Here is a 19128-nt window from a genome sequence, read left to right as displayed (position 1 = left end):
TCCTGCATAGTGGGAACACTTGGCCTGAGGCTCCCTTTCCAAGACGACTCAGCCTGTTTACATCCTGGCTCCTGTTCAAAACAACACAGAAGGAAACAACATTACGTTGAAGCAGAAAAAGAATATTTCAAAAGTTTTCTTTTGTTTAATTTGGCTCACTACCTGACCAGGAAGAAATGCAGTCAACTGTAACAAAAGTAAATGCAAATGGAAAACATTACTCTAAGCAGACTCACACTGAGCACATTTAGAGAGAAGATCAGCTCTGCCTTATCCAGAAGATCACTTTCCTGAGGAATACAGTCTGGATGCCTGAAAGACACTGTCACTACCAACTTTGTCTTGAAACTGCAGCAGTGTGTACCTGCTACTGTCGGAGACTACGGCCACTCCCACCCTTACCCCCAGTTCACCCATTTCATTATCTGAGATAAGCTCACAGCTCCAGCTTCTGCAGCCTTGCTTGAAGTATCCAGCCTCACAAGAAGAGGCAAAGTATTCATAAGTAGAAATCTGTGTTAAATACAGTACAGAATCAAGCCACGGAGCATGCAGTTTGGGTTGGTGATGACAGCCCCTCATTCCTCTCACTTAATAATTTTATGTCGCTCCTCTGCTTGTGCCATTGTCTAAAGATTACCTACACACAGCTTTTCATACCTTCTGATTTAACTCTTTAAGACTTTTCATAACTCAAGGGAATGAAGTGAGCTTCTTTTTCTATAAACATTTTAAATCGAGCTTATTCTCTTAGAAATTGATCTTTATTAATTTTATCAGAGGGATTTTTAGTCAGATGTGAACCTAGCTTTTGGGCCACAGAACTGGCCATGCACATTTTGTTTTCTGGTCATGCACTTCCAAAATTGAAAGTTTAGAATTGCAATGTGAAGAATACAACATTTACTTGGAAGCTGCCTCTAGTCTCCGAATTTTTACAGTTCGTGTGTATGTACACGTGCATATGCAGGTATGTGCACACATGTATTTTTGGAAAGTTTCATTGCCAACTTTTTTTCTTCAGGTTGGTTAAGTGTGTATGTTTCCAGAGTAAGTTGGGAAATAAAATGTAGAAGTGGCTTGAAATCATAAATAAACTAGTTACTCTGGAAATTAAATATGCTAAATATATATCTGAAGGGAAAGCCTTCATCAAAAATACTTCTTTTAAAAAAGAAGCTTAAGTATTGCAGTGTTGTTTTAGATGTTGTTTTAAGGGAAAATATCAGCTGCTTCTTATTGACATGAAATTAGGATAAGAGAAAGAATAGCATTTTAAGGAAGACTTACCATGAAGATTATTGTGAGGAAGAAATTTTTTTTTATTTACCAAAGAATGTTCTGTAGACTGTCTATAAATAAATAATTTGCCAGAACACCAGAATTATGTTATGAAGAATGCCTTCAATGTAGAAAAGCTCACATATGATTCAGCATATTGGCACGAAGAATTAAGGATACAGGAGCAAAGGTTTCACTGATTCCTAAACTTATTAGACCTACGTTCATAAACGCATTTGGCCAAAGTCATGCTCTTTTAAACTTACTTAATGTCTGATATGTCTCTCTCCCCTTCCCCCTCTGGCTGTCACTTCACGAAGGAAATAAAAAAAAATGTAGCAGACCCAGTTTCCTGGCTGTTTTATTTTATGGAGATGCTAAAAGGCAGCTTATTTCATATTGATCATACCAGGGAGCCAGCCAAGTGTGGTGTTAATTGGGTCCTGTGGAATCCTACACCCTTGGGATTAAGAGCTTTCTAGTGAGGAGGGGAATAAACCCACAGGCTGCATAAAAATGAAATCCAGGAGCCCACAACCTCCCAATTGCTGATTACTGGTGATTTGGCCAGCTCGTTTTGTATCCAGTTGCTTATTTCAATTAGTTTGTTTTGTGTTATGTTTCCCCACACCCCCTCTTGCCTGCAAAGCTGTGAAGCCTTGTTTTGAAAACTGCTGCCCCAGAGTGCACGGGCTTGGCGGTCCTGTCCCCATTCTTCTAATGCTCATTCTATATGTGGGTCACATCCAAGCGTTCCCTCCAGCCCTTGGGCCCCCAGCCTTCCGGCCACCCTCCTCCCTTGCTTGTCTATACATTGTGTATGCATATGCTTCCTCTCTGTCTCTGTCTCTGTCTCTGCCTCTGTCTCTCTCTCACACACACACACATTTGCACACATACATGTGTGCATACACAGACTAGCTCATTTTTCTCTCTTTAAGAGGCAGAAATAAGGCAGATTCTTTCATGAGCTTGCAAGCATGGCCATTCAAACTTAATAAGCTGATTGCTGTGCATTTAGTTGATGGTAAACACTACTTCACCTTCATGAGAGTAATTATTCTAGTCCTCTCCTTTTTTTTTTTTTTTTTTTTTTTTTTTTTCTTTTCACCCCATACCCTTTCCCCTCTCTTATTCCAAGACAAAGGTTTTTTAAGAAAGTAAGATTGCTGCTTGGGTAGGCCCTTTCTTGTTACCTTGGTAGCGGGTATCCCAGACAGTGAATGAAAGATGGAACGAGCAGCCTGGAGTTTTGATGCACAGTTCTTTGGGGACCTGAGAAGAGTCCACTGAGAAATGTGCATTGCAGGCATGGCTGCTGAGTTTATTATGCTGGTTATCTGTCATGTATTTGACTAAAAGGTAATGGCTTCTGCAATTTGTTGCTGCAAAGAATTGGTGCCTTGTTCTCTTCCAAAAGTTTCCAATTAATTGGTTCTTGAAGGAAAATAAGAAACACGGTTTTTGCTTGACTCTTGTAACTTATCTTGTTAGATCTATTTTCTTCTTTTAAATATCTGAATGAAAAATAATCAAAAATCTTATGGCTATTGATGGAATGTTATTTACTTGTTTTTGAGAAAAAATAAACTTTGATTCTATGATTTTTTTTGCATGTAAAACTTTTTGTTTGCTACTGAAGCAGTGTATGTTTTCAGTGGTTTGTGTAAATTGGGGAAAAGGTAATGATACTTTAGTTCATAGGTTGTCTTTTTATGAACTGAAAATTATAGCGCATATTACTAATCAAAGTGAGGAAAATTAAAAAGTAACTGAAACAATAGCATTTATGTTGTTTGGCCATGTACTATGCTATGTACAAATACATGTTGATGAATATAAATTGTAAATTATGTCTCTTATTTTCTGTACATATAGAAAAAAAATTATAGGTTCTGCTCAGAATTCAAATGTAATTTGAACTACAGGCAAAAAGCATCTTAGAAAAGTATGTAGATCTTAAAGATACCTTTTTAAACTTACCTAGTTAAAGTAACTGAAACTAGAGTAACTGTTGGCTGTTTTCTCTAGGGAAGACTTCCATTTGGTCAAGAAACAATTTCACCAAACATTTGCACATCACTATGGAATTTATAAGTTGAAAACCAACTAAGCTTTATTGAAAAATAGGATTACAACTTATTTTCTTAAGCACTGGTGATTTACAATGACTCCAGCTGTAGCATAGAATGTATTTTATTGAGGATGGCGATCCCTTTCATGATACTTCTTTTATGACTGTGATATGTGTTGTAATTGTAGCTCTGTTTATTAATCTGTCTCCTGAGTCATAAATGAAGGAGAGATATATGTTTGGATATCCAATTTAAGTCAACTTATTTTATTTATTGCTTCAGAGTATTTGTTCCAAAGATCATGTGAGAAAAGTTCCTCCAGAAAAGGTATATTGATTCTCCCATTTATACAACCTAGTGACATGAACACTAAAAAGACCTAGTTTCTAGACTTGGTGAAGGAATAAATGATAATCCAGACATTGAAAGGAGAGTGTTATCTCTAAAAGGAAAAGTTATATTTCATTAACCTTGACTCTAAGGTTCTTATGAGAACTTCTAGAGATGAAGTAGGTATAATGGGACCCATACCTACTCCTCTCATCCTTTTCCCTTACTTAAAACCCTTACTCTAGCCAAGACCTTTGAATGCTTTCATCATAAAGTTTCCATGTTTCATTAGTTTGTTGACAGATGGGTTTTAGTTTTCTTACAAAGTCTACCTTTTTTCACTTCCTCTTTAGTTGAATTTGGAAAAGAACAAATCATGTTTGTGCCTCCTGTGTGTACACTGAGATAAATAACGCTTCTCTTGCAGATTTTCAAACCTCTGAAAACAGATGAATTATCCCTAGAGATCACTCATCCAATTCCACTCCTGAAACTAATAGTGGCTTCTGTATCAATAATACTACTAATAGCCATTTTAGTAATTACTGTGAATACCAATCTCGTGACTCTAGCATGACGCTCAAAATAATGCGTGGAAAGAGCATAGAAAATGGAAACATTTATTTTTTTGTGTGTATTTGAGGTGAGATTCACCTTTTCACTTGAACCAGAAGGAGTATACTTCTTTGCCAATAATATTATGCAAACACCCTTAAGGCATTTGCATTGATTATCAGATAACGCACCTTATTTATGGACCTAGAGCTGGTATCAAAGCTTCTCCCTTCTGGTACCTTCCTTAGTTTAGACTGTGTCTTGAAATATTCTGGTATTTCCTGAAGCTATCGGTGCATGACTCAACAACAAACATACAAAATGAAAAAAATAAATATTCTTAATCACATGAGGATTTGAATTAGAATGACCTTTAAGTCTGTCTCAGCATTTTAATCTTTGAATTTTAATTTTCATTTCTTTTATCAGTTCTCAGTTCTGAGTTCTCACGTTAGCCTTAGAATACATGTATAACACTTGTTTTAGAGACACAAATTTGTTCCAAAACAACTGATTATAAACACAGACAAGCCTAAAGCCAATGCCCTGCCTCTATATGATGACCTCCCAAGAAAATAGTAGATGAGTTCAGAAAACCATGGCCAGCTTAGCCCTACCAAGGTACAAGAGTGCACCTGTGTCGTAGACTGTGCCCCTGTTCAGCTGGTGTTCCCCTTTCTCTTGGGTTTCAGAACACCCCCTCTTGTACTCCATAGTAACTCACAAGTCAGATCCTTCCCTACATCCACATCCACTGCATATTCCAGTTTTTAATGAAACAAAGTGCCATATTTACTGTATTATTTGTATATTTCTTAACCATTTAACAAATGGAAAGCCAACCACTATTTCTATTAGATTTCTACTTTTAAAAAATGTTTTACTGACAATACTTTTGATTATTATATCCTGAGCTGCATTTACCCAATAAACTCTTTGGTTTTTATGGTGCAATTTTACAAAGAACCAAGACTTTTAGGAATGCTTATGTTTGTTAAAACAGAACCGACTATAAAGGGTACTGATATGAAAAAATTCTTAGAGGCTAAGCGCTGGGAATGTTCATCATGTCCTAGCATTATATCCTAAGACTGTGGTCAGCAAAGAAAACTCTTCTTTATACCTTTTTTTCTCCATCACTGAACATGAATGCCTCAAAAGAACAATTTTCTAAACCCTTAAACTTCAAGGAAAGTTGTATGACATTTTCAACAATGAAGATTACAGACAGAAACATGACCAAATACCAAAAGTTTAGTAGTTTGGGCCAATTAATAAATAGATCATTGCATTATCATATCAATTTTAACGTATTCTAAAGCTCACATGAGAACATAGAAACGATGTCCTACCTGCACTGGTATGAAACTTTATCAAGTGAATTCAAATTTGGTAATTTTTACATTTACAAAAAAAAAAAAATCCTAAGGTCTTTATTATGTGAAACAGGGAGAATTACTGATCAGGTTTGGTAGAAAGGAAAGAGGATTTTAATCCTTGGGAGTAGCAGAGGTGTAAGTGTATATTTTCAGGGTTAAGTGTCTGGTTATCTGGGTCTGAGACTTACAGTTTAAGTTTTTGTTTCTGATTCTGTTCTGTGTTCTGGCTTTTCACTCTTAGCAGTTATAGTTTGATACTAGTTTGGGTATCATCTTAGCACTTCTATTTAGGGTTAGACTCTATTTCACCATTAAAATTACCTTCCAGAACTTTGTGAACTTCTCTAAGGAATTGAATATCAGCGGGCTTGCATTTGGACCAGAAATTTGGGCTCTGCAGTTGTGCTAAGATCCTCAGCTATTTTCTGGCCATGTTATCTATAATGCCACAGGACAGGTGTTTTTGTCCTTTAATTGTCAAACAGAACTCTTCTCTCACCTCTTTGTGCAAACTTTAAATTGGGGCCCTTTGACAGCTTCCTAGGTACAACCTTGGTAAGGAAGGAGAGGGTTAAAGGAATGTGCTCTGATTTCACTGGATTGCCTGTTGGGCTTGGTGCTTTCTGCATTATATATATATGTTAATGTTTTCTTTTACTTTTAAACGTACATAGTTTATTACCATAAAAGATTCTGAACTGAAAAGAGAAACATAAGATTCATTGAAATTAAAATACTTTTTTTTTTTAAATCGGTACGGGGATTGAACTCACGACTATCTGCTTGCAAGGCAGGCGCTTGACACTGAGTTAAATCCTCAGGCCCGAAATTAAAATACAAATAAATTAACATGCAGCATAAAAATTATAGTCTTACTGGTAATTTTGAGTTTATCTTGAATACATTTTCAAATGGAGAGATCAGTGTTCTCATATACCAAATCAAGTGCTAAAAATATAAAACAAAGTCCATATAATTTGGCTTTTTATTTACTAAAATTAAGAATTGTTGATATCCACTTGATGGTGGTTTGTCAAGAGGTGTTTGCACATTGAAGTCTGAAATCACAATAATTACCCACAAAAAAGCCATTTAATGATGTGATGCAAACATTTAAATAAACCACAAAGTCAATTTATTTTTTTACATAATATTGAGTATTAAACCTCAGTGTCCATTTTACTATGTGCTTGATTTTAAACAAATAAACCTGACATATTATTTTACATTTTAATGGTGGGAAATTACAATTTTTTATAAAATAAATTTGAAGAAAATTGAGCACCATAAATTACTCATAAGTGAGCCAAGGTTGAAATTTGTCTTCATATATAATGAATATTATTAAAATTATATTAAATGAACTTTATGATAAAATTTTTAATAATGTATTGATCTCAAGCGAAGTGCTTTATATTTTTATATCCCTTATCATATACTATGCAAAATGATGAAATCATTAAAAGATTTCCTAAGGGGTTTCCAGTGATTTTATTATTGTGAAGAAAGTGTTCCTAAGTAAGAAAATTAGTAGAAAATTCTAGGCTAAAAAATCATCAAAGCCTCTATACAGGCTACAGTTTTCAGATATGAATTAAACAAAGCTGAGTTAGGGTTACAAAAAATGAATGGAAAGATTACATTATTTACAAAATATAAAGAAGATGTTTCACTTGGAGCTCAGCAGATCAAGAATGACTTGTTTCCCTGAAAGAAAAGGGACAGATTCAGTAGTCACACACAGTGTGTGCCCTAAGATAGCATACTTATGGGCAGCAATGTAACTGTGGGCTCTTAAAGAATAATAACCCAAATGCATATTTACTAGTTATTTTGATTTAAAGAAAAACCTAATCTTGCCAAAAATTATACCCCTAGCTATCAATACTTAACAAGTTATTTTGGAAATGGTTTACCTCTTGGGTACCTCACAATTAACTGCTTTGGTTAATTTTGGCAAATCATACACCAAATTATCAGTCCATTTTCATTTCTCTTTTTGTTATTTGTTTGTTTTGCGACAGAATTTGACTGTGAAGTTAAAGGTGGGCTTGAATTCACTATATGAATTTACAGTATTCAATACCACAGATCAACCCAGAAGTCTTTCCTGAATTACTCCAAGCATTAGAATATTTCAGTTTAAGTTCAGTGTTTGGGGCAGACACTGAAGACACCAAAATGCTCAAATATAGATTGCTGGCATGAGTTAGGAAGAGGGGCTTGTGATAGAAGTGTGAGATGGATGCTAGGTTCAGCAGTGGCATCACCAGAAAGTGCGTACGCTTAATGTGCAATTCATTGATTCATCTATGCATTCACAATGTTTTATAGAGCATATTCTGTGCACTGACATTGCAATGGCAGTGAACATAACAAATGTCTTCTTATAGAACCTTTATTCTAATGGATTTCCTTAAATTCACACTATGCACAATTAAAAAGAATCCCAATGGTTACTGGAAACCTCTATGCGAAGCATAGGACAACAGAATAACAAACAAGGATCTTTCCTCTCCAAGTAAGCAATGTGTGGCATAATTGCATGGCAAAATAACATTAAGCCTTCTATTTTTTTGTTTCTCAAACTGATTGGATTTTAATTGTTTGGTACCCTGGAATGAGTGTACATGACGAAAAGTGAAAATACATCTTCAACTGGTAACATTATATGACTGTAAGAATATATAGTGATATAATTCAAACAATTCTTGGTTACTTGAGACTTTAGGTAGCAATAGACCATTTTTGCTTCAATTCATATTGCTTTAAAAAAATCTTTAAAAGCTGCTTTAATTGCTCCTTGAGTTCAGTAATAGTGTATAACTTCCTTTCGTCAACTCCAACACTGAACATCAATTCATTTTATACCCTGTGCAAAATGTTACTGGTTAAAAAAATGAGTAAGATATAGTCATTATATTTATGGAGCTTACAAGATTGTGGATTTGAAGTACTACATGAATCTGATTCTGAAAGTCATTTTTTCTAAGATAGTTCAGTAGGACTATGTGTAGGACATGGTGAAATTGAGCTATGAGTATAAACCATCCAATATAATCAGAGACTCATTTTCTAACAAAAATCTGTTATGCACATTTGCTAGTGTCATTTGTCTGTTCTAATTAATTATTTGTAGAATATAGATTCTGAGCTGTGCAGATTGTGAAAACCATGGATTTGCTTATAGTATGTTTTCTGAAGTTTATTCAAAGGAATACTATTAAGAGGAAGGGTAAAGGAGTATTATTTGGTAGCTCCTTCTAAAAGTGGCTTGCTAAATAAATATTACTAGGTTTTGTGGTGTTTGGATCTCTTTCTAGAGCTGGTTTCCAGGTTGCTCTCATCTTGAATAAAGAATTGGAAAAAACAAGCAAAAAGCAGTGGCAAAGTTGATTTGAATAAAGTAAAAATGAAGAGTGAGAAATTGACTCTGCACAGCATGATAGGGCCAAGTAAAAGGAACAAGCAAGATAAAATATACCTTGCAGGAAGCAGGATGGGCTATTGTGACAAATGCTAGGATAGCCAGCTCTTCTTGGCGTCTGTATCATTTCATTGCTGTCCAAATCTGGAGAAAACCCATGAGAACTTCTACATATGGGTCCTGAGAGGTAATGTAGGGATATCACACCTCAGGCTTGTATCAGGTCTAGGCCATCCTATTGAAAATCTGCTTTGAAACCTCACTAAAGTCCCCATGCAGGGCTGTGGAAACTGTTCTGCACATGTGTTACAGGATCTTGTAATTAACAGGTCATGCCTAGTTCCACAACCAACTTGGCTGTGCCCTAATATCCTATATCAAGAAGAGGAGAACAGATTGTCCATCGTTAAGTAAGTTTCAAATATGTGTTGTGCTAAAGGAAATGAGTAGTTTTTCTCCCTAAACACTTGCTTTGCTGATGTTCATTGTGAATCTCCATTATGAACTATAACAGTAGTTAGCAAATTTAGTGTCATAATTATGCAGCTGGGAGATTCCTTGTAAGCAGCAATGGTTACTTTTAGTGAGAATGAGTTTATTTCAACGCTGGTTCCATTCACCATTGTTATGCAGAAAGCAGCCCTCCCAATTTATTTTACGGCAGATCTTTTTTTATCCAAGGAATGCACCTTGACATTTATGGAAGTACCAGTTTAGAAAATGCTAGCTCACATATTCTCTCACTGACAGCTTAAAAATGATGGTTAACAAGTATTTGTTTTAATGTTTACTTTGAGTCATAGATTTTTTGTGTGGTGATTCAGATAGCACTAAAGTTGAAGCCTAATTTTGGAACCCACACTGATTTTTTTTTAAGGGATATTTATTTAAAAGAAATTATCTTTAGATCTTTCCCATATTTTAACTGGCATCTCCTCAGAAATTAAACATAATTGCTTTCTCATTTTTCCTAGATGATATTGCTTCAGAGATGTTGATTTTTATAAAACCCAAATTCTCAGATATGATCAATTGTATAGCAATGAATTTGATATGGTCTTACATAAAAGAGAAATCTTTAAGGAGATGATAGCAAAGAATTTTAATTATTAAAATATCTGGATTGTTTCTAGATGTGTATTTTAGATTATTAATTTTCTATACTCATGGGATTTATGGTTGCATAATTGATCTAATCACATGCACGCACGTATGCACACACACACACACACACACACACACACACACACACACACACATACTGAAAAGCAGATGACTTCTTCTTTTCAGAAAAAGTAGAAACATCTCTCCAAAGAGATTTAGCTGAACCTACATCTGCCTTTCAGAGCAAAGCTGTTGGATCCAGATTTTGGCAGTTCATTCCAGAATTTACACTTTTGTAGGTATGCAACTGAGTCTTGAAGGATGATCTCTAATAGTAACCACACAAATAGACATAATCATCAGACTAAATCTAAATGCAATCTTTATTTGGAATAGTCTATGTGGTAACCTATTCTTTGCAAACTCATAGGAGTTTCTGTTCATTTACCTTATCTGTGACTATGTAAATCAGATTATCCCTTTGTCCAAGTGAATATAGTTGACCCTTAAAGCCATAAACTTTATACTTGCATGAAAGGATTTTGAAAAATGTGTTTTCACTTACCGAAAATCTTAAATAATATGAGACTTAGTAAAACATAGGCTTTGATTTAAGGTTCAAAGATAACAAAATTACCCAGCAGCACATAATTGGTGATCTCTAACCCATTTCTTGAGTGTTGTAATTGATCTAAAGATACGCTGAAGACCAATTGCTGCTGAAGGTTTTGCAAGCTGGAATCTTTGTGAAATTCCCAGAGGTCTTCACTGAAGACTGACACCAGGAATTTGAGGATGATCCCAGCAAAGTTATTCTCGGAACCAGGACCTTTAATCTGAAAACATTTAAAACCCATTTCAGATATATTAGGTAAATTGTGTCTCTAGGGAGGTATCTCTGGAATCTTAACATTCCTCAGGAATTGTTCTTTGACATTTAGAGAGGGTGAGAGTCCTACAGCTTGTAAAGTTATTAAGGCACAATTATGACAAGCTCAACTTGATCCTTTCTGATTTGCCTGCCAACCTTGACAGCTCCAAACAGTTGGTGGGGATCTGAAGACACTTGTTCTCTGGTTCTTTACAGCAAAAACAGTAAAAATATTCTGCTCCCTGTGGCTAGAGATACATGAAAGAAATTTTTGCCAAGAAAAGATAGAAGGCCATCAGATTGATGGTTGCTATGCAGTTAGAAACCTTGGTCCTATTATCAATGACTCCCTAGTTGTACACAATGAGTATAATAACTTTTCCTTCATCATCATCATCGTCATCTTTTTCACTTACACATTAACTAAAAGCAGATGTTTTCTTATTCTGACAAGTAGTTTCTTGGCTCTCATTTTACATGTGGCTAAAATATGTTTTTCTTTTGGTGTATAAGACTGTGCTATGTGTGTCTTCAGCTGCTTGAGTGACACAGGTTTGTGAGGAAGGCTACACTTTTTATATATAAACTAAGTCATGATAGTGTAAGAGTCTTTCAAACTATCCAGGCTAGCAAAATAAGTGCATGTTGAGTAAACAATATGATCTTGCAGATAAATAACACTGAACATTGAAATCATTGTGGACTCCATACAATACTAGTTATGTAATTTTGAACAAGACATGTAGCTTTGAAGCCTCAATTTTCCAATCTGCTCATCTATCCAAAGTGGCTAATTAAATCTACTCATAGAGTTGTCTTAATGTGGAATTAGAAAATGCATCTAAAGTATTTAGCAGTGTCAGGCAGATAGTAAGTACTTTGTACATAGTACAGTGATTATTGTTTGATGTCAGCTGACCAACACAAAATATAAGTGTTTTTATCTTCTTAGAGAACAGGGTTATTCTATGATGATCTTAGTGATAAATTACATGGCTATGAATATGGAATAAGTTTTCTGAATTAATGCATCTTTGTTCTGAAAAAATTATCTTATGTTGGTGACTAAGAAAATAGAAACAGTGTTAGTACTGGGGCAATAAATGCAGCATCAGTAAACATTGAATTATTAAAGGATTCATGCTCACTTAGTCTTTATTTCTTAAATTCTCTTTTTCTTTGGTTAATTTTAGACACTTTTAACTTGGTTATTGTTATGATTTGTGTCTAGATGTCCTCCAAAAGCCTCATGCAGTCTTGGGGAGTAGGCCTTTCAAAGACAACTGAGTCTAGCATTTGTGATTGATTCATCATCTAGCACTGACATTGGTAGTATGAGTACGGCATCCACCCAGGGACAGGTAGTTATCATGCAATATAAGGGATGGAAAGAGGCATACTCTTACCCCTTTTTCTCTTTTCAACATGTTACTTTTGGAATCTGCTGCAGCCATACCTCAGCCATGCTACCCAGCCTTGGAACCAGCTGATTGTGGACTGAAATCTCCCCAAACTGTAAGCTAAATAAACCTTTTCTTCCCTCATTTTGGTCAGCAGGTATTTTGTCTTAGCAATGAGAGAAAAGTAACCAAGACAGAATTTTTTACCAGTGGAGTAGAGTCCTCACTGTGACTATAATGTGATTCAAGCATCTTTTGGAATGCTTGAATGGCTAGTAGGAAGAATTTTGAAGGTTTGGAGATGTTACCTGAAAGAGGAGAGCTGGAATAGCTTAGCCTGTTTTGTATGGGAGATTCTGATCAGAGCTCAGAAGACTAGAAGGCTAATAGAAATCCTGCCATTTAAAGACCAGGCTTGAAAGAGTTCTTCTGGAACAAAGGAATGCATTGATTTTTGGAATCTAGACAATGTGCATTATAGCTTGGTAGAAAGTTTGTCTGCATTTTGTTCATGTCCAGAGACCTTGCCTTGGACTGAGATTAAGGGTGGTGGACTAACAAATCTGACAGAAGAAATTTCAAGGCAATCTAATGTAGAAGCCGTGGCAGGGCTTATTGTTTGGGGCTTTTAGGCAAGATTTATATTGTGAATCAAGAGCAAAAATCCCAGCAAGATAATTTAAAGTGTTGTGAATTTGGCCATAAAGAAAGATCCAGTAAGCTGTGAACTATAAACATAGAGGTGAGATCACCTGCAAAAGAACAGAAGGGATCTGGGAGCCTCACAGGAAGTTGCAGGTTGCCACCCTTTGAAGCTTCAAAACTTCAAAAGTAAAACTTTCCTTTAAGGATAAAGTGGCAGAGCACCATGTTCCATAATGGTGACAGAGGCCACATGAAGTTCCAAAATGGCTGCCTCAGCACCAGGGTCCAGAATCATGGTGGCATAGAGAATCTGTTTCTCACAATCAGGTTCAGAGTGCTCAGAAATCCAGGCACTCAACCCATAGAGCCAAGAAAGTCAAAAGCCTGGCTACTGTTTCAACTGGCAGCAGAATTCAGCAACATCAACTTGGCACTGGTTTTGGGTGCATAAGAGAATGCAAAATTTTTGAGGTTTAAAATGCTTCCACTCCAATTTCAGAAAATCTGGGAGGCCAGACAGTGTGCCTCTGAGAGGCCAATGTGTGAAGCTATGAGTATGAAGCCAAAGGTGCAGAGAACCCAGAAATTTGGAAAAGCCAGGAGCATGGATCATCTAAGGAAACCTGCTAGAAGGGAGCACAGTCAGCCCAAGAAAGAAGCAATGGGAGCTACAACCACCAGAAGTGCTGTAGAAGCAGAGCCATGCAAACCTTTTGGAGACTGTAGTTTGTTTTGGATGCTCCACATGGAACTGTAGGACTTAATGTTTTCCCTGCTGAATTTTGGATTTCCTTTGGTCCCATTCCTTTGTATCCCACTGTTTGAACCCTTTGGAATGGTAATGTTTATCTTGTGCCATTGACTGTTGGAAGTGTTTCACTTTTTATTTGTACATGGGCTTGTAGACAAGACCTTGTCTTACATCTTGGAGGAGACTTTACATTTCGAATTTTCTTTTTTTTTCTTTTCTTTTTTTTTTACATTTCGAATTTTCAACCATACTGAAACTGTTAGGACTTTGTAAACTCTTGGAGATGATTAAATGCCTTTCCTATCAAGGAATGTGCATCAGTCTTTGAGGGGTCAAGGGTGGAATGATACGGTTTTTGTCTATATCCTCCCAAAGACTCATGCAGCCATGGGTGCGGGCCTTTCAAAGGCATCTGAGTCTAGCGTTTGTGATTGGTTCATTATCTAGTGCTGTTTGGTGGTGTAAGTGCTTTATCCACTCAGGGAAAGGTAGCCATCATACAATGTAAGGGAGGGAAAAAAGCAGTGTTTCCTCTTTTTCCCTTTTACCTTTCTGCTTTTGGAATCTGCTGTACCTACCATGAACAGCTGCCCCTCAGCCATGCCACCCTGCTCTGGAACCACCTGATAACGGACTGTAACCCCAAATACTATAAGCTAAATAAACCTTTCTTTCCTTTATTTTGGGTGTAAAATATATGTAAATATATTTTACTTAATGTTTTAGTTTGTAAGAAGATATAAATTATGTTTTATTTATAAATGTATTTCTTGGCAAATAATGCAAAGCCTAACCATAGAAACTTAATGAGAGGATTATCCTTCTAAATCAGCATATAGCAAAGTGATGAACTCTGATGGCTTTGGTACAGAATCAAAGTAATATTAAAATCAATGTTTCTATCATTCTTCTAAGTCTCCTTTCTTTTTTCCTCCTTCCTATCTCTTTCTCCTTCTCCTTTCTCCTTCTCCTCCTCCTCCTTCTTCCTCTTCCTCTTCCTCTTCTTTTTCTTCTGCCACTTTTTGCAAAAATAGCTGCTCTATCAAATCATAAAGAAACAAGTAAGAGCTGAAAGCTATGCTAATTTCCACCTAGATATCTGTGAGAAAAGTTACCCTTTCTTTTCCCTTGTCCATATTTGTCATAGTAGTAGGCCATAAACTGAATCACATGTTAGTAGCAAAGACAAATAGCAATCATTTGCTGGGATTTGAATATTTTCACTCTAAAGATGTGTAATGTAAAGTTTAAATATTACCTGGTTCCCATTATATAAGAAATCCTAAACACAAATAAAGAGCAGCATTAATGGTAGGTAATTAGAAGTAGTGAGATCTTTTTCAAATGTAAAAGGAACCAAGAAATGGAGAGTGTGGGGAGAGTAAAAAGAGAAAGGGAATTTGAACAAAGAGAGACTTAAAGAAAAAGTGGAAACAGCTGTGCAAATGAGAAGGGGATCAAGCACTGGAGGGTACTCTAAAAGGGATGGACAGGGATGGCAACAAAAAATTTAAGGTTTGTTTGTTAGGTACTTGCACAAACTACCCATGATAAATGTAATCATCAGGTACTGCAAATGGCTAGTAAAAAGAAAGAAGTGTGGTGTGACTTAACACCAGACTGATTAGTGTCAAGTGAGCAAAACAGTCTTGTGCAAGATTGCTATCTGTAGCCTGGTTTTTGTGCAAGGTACTTTCTGAATTGTAGGAATTAAAATCCAGAGAAATAGTTGATCTTAATTTTGATCCTAGTTCTTTAAACCTCATCCATATGAATGAGCACACTTTATACTTACATATGATATATCATGGATAAAGAAGGAAATATATAAAGCAACCACCTGCCTGGCTCCACCTTTTTCTACAACTTTTTTGGGAGATGGTATCTCTTCCTTTTATTACACCCATCAGGACATGTATAATCAATGGAAGATAGAACGGATGTAATATTGAACCACATTTGACTACAGCTGAGTCCTCATCACAGGGCATCAGGACAAACAGGCAAAGAGCCTGCTGTGCTAATCTGCACTGTTGGGACTTGGCACAGCCTCCTGGGATATTTTCTTTGTGCCATCTGTATGAGCCCTCCCACCTCCTCACCATGTCAAACACTTGAGCCTTTTTCCTGTCGCCCCATCTACTCCCAATACTCATAAATGAGGCCCCTTATTTACTTAATTATCTAGATTAATCAAAGTATAATAATTCATTAATAACTCAAGTAACTAAGACTTTCTGTAGGCAGGATTTATTGCCTCAGAACAAGGCTGCTGATTTCTTAACCTAGTGTTACAATTGAGTACAAAATCTGAAGATTTATTTCCTTAATTTGGTCATTTTTCAAGGGGCAATAGGCAGAACTTTAAAATGTTCTTCATACAATGGAGATACTTTTTAATAATATTTCTTAATGGATAGAAGTTATTTTTGCTTATCTTGCAACTTGTTATAAATTTTTCCTTTCATTCTTTTCTTTTACATGAAAATATTAAAAAGAAAAAAAGGAAGGACACTTCTGTGGGCTTCCTATGAAAAGGCATCTAGGCTGAATGGAAGATTTCCTTTTATTATTACTCTTTTCTGTTAGTAAAGCCAGGAGTGAGAGCTACAGAATCAGAGGATTCAAGTTTCTTAATAGTTTCAGCAGAATAAAACAGAGAGCAGACAGAAATAGGTCATACTGTGTTGAAAGACTAGGACAATGAGGAGTTTCTCAGAAGGATTGCACACTGACAGATTCTTGTTTTGGTTATAGAGTATTTCAAAAAATTAAGCAGCCACAAAGTTTAGTGTAGTACAGCCTATAAAGCATTTTTAAAATCCTTAATTGCCTGCGTATTTTTCTAGTAAAAATAAATTCAGTTGACAATTTTCTTTAGTCACTTGTCAAGAAAAGATGGGTAGATTTTTGCAACATTATCTAAAGGTGAGTTAAACATGTCTCTCCTGTTGCCTGTAGCCTGTGAATGATTTTCAGATTTTGCCATCTCCCTATGTGCTTAGAAAGGGGATTGGCATCTCTAATGCGTTCAGTAGCTAAGAGGAGTGAGTCCTAGCCCTAAGTCTACTGATAACTACTGGTGAGGCAGTAAAAGTCACTTAAATTCACCAGAAAAAGGGGGCATGACTTTTTTGGTTTCTAAAACCACTGTATTCTCTTGTTGGAGTGGTGGTTTCAAGGTAATCTAGGAATTCATAAATTACTACTGTGAGACAAAAGAGTTATTAAAAATGAAAGAAGAGGTAGAACCACATACCCTTCTTTATACATTTTTCTTGTGTTTTCCTAAAGAGTACAGAGTGGAAGCTGTGGTTTTCGTTCTTCCAGACCAGCTCTGACTGTTGCTTGGGCCCCAATTCCCGTTGTTCTTGCTCCATTTGGAATTTGGTATGCTGTGCTTTCTTCTTCTTCTCAGTTCTATATAGTCATTTTCACTGCTACTAACTCCAATCCCTGACCCAGAATTACCCAACTGCTTCAAAATGTCATTCTCTTCCTCTGGCAAAATCCTCCACTCACTGTACACAAAACCAAATCTAAAGCAGTAGACAAATTGATTAATATGAATGACTTTAAAGTGACAAGTTATGCTGGACTTAACAGGGGTATTTATATTTAACCATTATGTTCCTCTGAGCATGATCTCTCTCTCTTTTTTTTTTTTTTTTGTCTTTTTTCATTTTTATCGGTACCCGGGATCGAACTCACGACCGCCTGCTTGCAAGGCAGGTGCTTATGCCTCTGAGAGCATGATCTCTTAATGGAATAGGTGAAGGAGAAAAGAATGCCGGCCTATATAATGCTTCTATCCTGTATCAAAGGCTTTCACATTGATCATTGCATTTCCATTCAAGGCAAATGAACCAAGTAGTTCTGACTCCTAGATAATATTGAGACAGAGAGATTGAACAGAAATTATTCAGTGTCATCTGTCTAAAAAGCTGCTTTTTAACCCATGTCATCTTATCTAGTGCTCAGAATTCTGAAGAGCCCCCACTTGGCAAGTATTCCTTCCACCCTACCCCTGATCTGATTCTCCCCTATTGAATCAAGTATGCTTTTAGTCACGACACAATCATGTTCAAGACCATGCTGACTTTAGCAGTTGGACACTCACTCAGCCTTGCAGCTGTATGACATCAGTGTACGACCACCATTTTGGTTTTCTCCATACTGCATGTGGATATAGTGGAGGTAGAAGCAATACATTTAGTGGTGTTGAAAATTCCGGTCCTTCATGTCTACTTGCTTACTGAAGTGGAGTAAGACAGTAGGAAAGACAGTAATTGTGAAGTACAAGGCCATCATTTGCTTTGGTACTTTTAAAGACCATCAGAATTAGTAGACTGTTCAGTATCTTTAAAGAATAAAGAAGATTGTAAAGGGAAATGTAAATTCTCTCTTCTATTCCATTCTGATTCTTATTCTTTTTTATTACTTTTGAACATGAAATCTTCCAGAGCATTTTCTATACCAATCCAGACATATGAATGGATATTTTGTAATTAATTAATTAATTAATTAATTAAAATGACTGTAGTTTGGCCCCTCAAAATTTCCTACTGGTGAAAAGTGATTTACTCTGTTTTTCATTGTGAATGAATGACAGTTTACCAAGTGGAATTATCAGAAGGTGTTTACCTTTTCCTACTGAAGGACACTTTAGCAGTTGTCAATTTATTGCTATTATAAATAATCTTGCAAAAAAGTATTATAATACTATTTCTGTAGATAAATTTGACGATGGGAAATTGCAACATATATGTTCCATTTAAAAGTTTAATAGGGCTGCCTAACTGCCTCTTCAACACTATTATCCTAACTTACCTACCAACAGTGTTTGACTCTGCTCCGTTTCTCACATTTCTGCAGTGCTGTCATTCTGTTTGGGTTTCCCAATCTGATAAATAAGAAACAAATTAAATAAACATATATATCTTTGATCAGGTGGAAGTTGTGCATCTTTTTAAAGTTTTTTGTTTGTTTGTTTTGCCTTTTTTGTGTGGCTTTTCTATTGATTTGTCTTCTTCTATGAAGTGCTGGTACAAATCATTCTCCAATTTTTTTAGTTCTTTTCCTCTCGGTGAGAATTCTTTTTTTGTTATTAGTAATACTAACTCTTTATTAAATTTGTTGAAAATGCTTCTTCTTCATCTAGTCTTTGTCTTTTCATTTTGTTTACAGCCTTTCTTGCTAATTAGAACTTTCTAATTTTCATATGGTCATATGGTAATCTTTTCATTTATTGCTTCTAAGCATTGTGTTATCTTTAAAGAAGATTTGAATTCTGCCAAAATTACAGAAATA

The 19128-nt window shown here is 35.9% G+C and overlaps 1 protein-coding gene across 8 annotated transcripts in view; it reads left to right on the top strand.

The window, feature by feature from the left end:
* The window catches only part of Fat3 (FAT atypical cadherin 3), a 646812-nt gene that overhangs the window by 74771 nt on the left and 552913 nt on the right, over nucleotides 1-19128 (top strand). The window lies entirely within an intron of this gene.

This window comes from Cavia porcellus, unplaced genomic scaffold (genome assembly GCF_034190915.1).
Source record: "Cavia porcellus strain 051 isolate PalLab524CR breed Dunkin Hartley unplaced genomic scaffold, mCavPor4.1 scaffold_9, whole genome shotgun sequence".
NCBI lineage: Eukaryota > Metazoa > Chordata > Mammalia > Rodentia > Caviidae > Cavia > Cavia porcellus.
This window is presented reverse-complemented; position numbering and strand designations above follow the sequence as displayed.